Source organism: Neodiprion fabricii, unplaced genomic scaffold (assembly GCF_021155785.1).
Source record: "Neodiprion fabricii isolate iyNeoFabr1 unplaced genomic scaffold, iyNeoFabr1.1 ptg000055l, whole genome shotgun sequence".
NCBI lineage: Eukaryota > Metazoa > Arthropoda > Insecta > Hymenoptera > Diprionidae > Neodiprion > Neodiprion fabricii.
Genome location: NW_025791598.1, coordinates 12,501 through 15,000, shown reverse-complemented (window position 1 = coordinate 15,000; position 2,500 = coordinate 12,501).

Here is a 2,500-nt window from a genome sequence, read left to right as displayed (position 1 = left end):
CGAGACGAGCGAAAGGCGATGCGCGGCGTCCCGGAGTCTATACGGGCCGACGGGACTCGATGAAGTTTCGTTCCGAGTCGACCGAGAGGCGATGCGCGGCGTCCCGGAGTCGATACGGGCCGACGGGACTTGTGAAAATTTCGGTTCGAGACGAGCGAAGGGCGATGCGCGGCGTCCCGGAGTCTATACGGGCCGACGGGACTTGTGAAAATTTCGGTTCGAGACGAGCGAAAGGCGATGCGCGGCGTCCCGGAGTCGATACGGGCCGACGGGACTTGTGAAAATTTCGTTCCGAGTCGACCGAGAGGCGATGCGCGGCGTCCCGGAGTCGATACGGGCCGACGGGACTTGTGAAAATTTCGGTTCGAGACGAGCGAAAGGCGATGCGCGGCGTCCCGGAGTCTATACGGGCCGACGGGACTCGATGAAGTTTCGTTCCGAGTCGACCGAGAGGCGATGCGCGGCGTCCCGGAGTCGATACGGGCCGACGGGACTTGTGAAAATTTCGGTCCGAGTCGACCGAGAGGCGATGCGCGGCGTCCCGGAGTCTATACGGGCCGACGGGACTCGATGAAGTTTCGTTCCGAGTCGACCGAGAGGCGATGCGCGGCGTCCCGGAGTCGATACGGGCCGACGGGACTTGTGAAAATTTCGGTTCGAGACGAGCGAAGGGCGATGCGCGGCGTCCCGGAGTCTATACGGGCCGACGGGACTTGTGAAAATTTCGGTTCGAGACGAGCGAAAGGCGATGCGCGGCGTCCCGGAGTCGATACGGGCCGACGGGACTTGTGAAAATTTCGTTCCGAGTCGACCGAGAGGCGATGCGCGGCGTCCCGGAGTCGATACGGGCCGACGGGACTTGTGAAAATTTCGGTTCGAGACGAGCGAAAGGCGATGCGCGGCGTCCCGGAGTCTATACGGGCCGACGGGACTCGATGAAGTTTCGTTCCGAGTCGACCGAGAGGCGATGCGCGGCGTCCCGGAGTCGATACGGGCCGACGGGACTTGTGAAAATTTCGGTCCGAGTCGACCGAGAGGCGATGCGCGGCGTCCCGGAGTCGATACGGGCCGACGGGACTTGTAAAAATTTCGGTCCGAGTCGACCGAAAGGCGATGCGCGGCGTCCCGGAGTCGATACGGGCCGACGGGACTTGTAAAAATTACGGTCCGAGTCGACCGAAAGGCGATGCGCGGCGTCCCGGAGTCGATACGGGCCGACGGGACTTGTAAAAATTACGGTCCGAGTCGACCGAAAGGCGATGCGCGGCGTCCCGGAGTCGATACGGGCCGACGGGACTTGTAAAAATTACGGTCCGAGTCGACCGAAAGGCGATGCGCGGCGTCCCGGAGTCGATACGGGCCGACGGGACTTGTGAAAATTTCGGTCCGAGTCGACCGAGAGGCGATGCGCGGCGTCCCGGAGTCGATACGGGCCGACGGGACTTGTAAGAATTTCGGTCCGAGTCGACCGAAAGGCGATGCGCGGCGTCCCGGAGTCGATACGGGCCGACGGGACTTGTGAGAATTTCGGTCCGAGTCGACCGAAAGGCGATGCGCGGCGTCCCGGAGTCGATACGGGCCGACGGGACTTGTAAAAATTTCGGTCCGAGTCGACCGAAAGGCGATGCGCGGCGTCCCGGAGTCGATACGGGCCGACGGGACTTGTAAAAATTACGGTCCGAGTCGACCGAAAGGCGATGCGCGGCGTCCCGGAGTCGATACGGGCCGACGGGACTTGTAAAAATTACGGTCCGAGTCGACCGAAAGGCGATGCGCGGCGTCCCGGAGTCGATACGGGCCGACGGGACTTGTAAAAATTTCGGTCCGAGTCGACCGAAAGGCGATGCGCGGCGTCCCGGAGTCGATCCGGGCCGGGAGCCTGTCGGAACATCGTCAAATGAGCCTCGGTTAATTTCGACAAAGTTCCCGGAGTTCAAAATTTTTTCGATAGCCCGCGGAGGTTTCGCCCCGTAAGCCGACCGTGCTACCACCGTACCGGCGCCGACGTCCTAGCGGCCAGGCTCCTACTAGTAAGAGGAGCGAGTCGGTCGGGCCGGTCTCCCGTCGTCCGCCTGCTACGCCGTACCGGTACGTGCTCGAGCACGATACGTACGTCGGCGTAGACCAGGAGCGGGCGTTCGCGGACCGTTCCGTGCCTCGTACCAAAGAAACTACGCGACTCGCGTTGTTTCATCTATCGTCACTGCATTACCGCGGGTCGGTGTCTCAGACCGAATGGCCCTTGACGCGGTACCAAGAAGTTCGGCTCTCCGTGAAACACGGAAGGCTGAACGCTCCAACGCACGCGTCAACTCGCTTCTTTCCGAGCGTACACTCAAAGACCAGAGACGTTATAACAACGTATCCCAGACGCTTTCAATCTAGCCGACGGGTACGGGAGATCGTTCGAACGCTTATAAGCCGAGTGTCGAGGTGGCGGCACACGGAACCGGGGCTGCCTGCGTGCAGTCCCGAAACACACAGTAGACGCGCGGCCGAC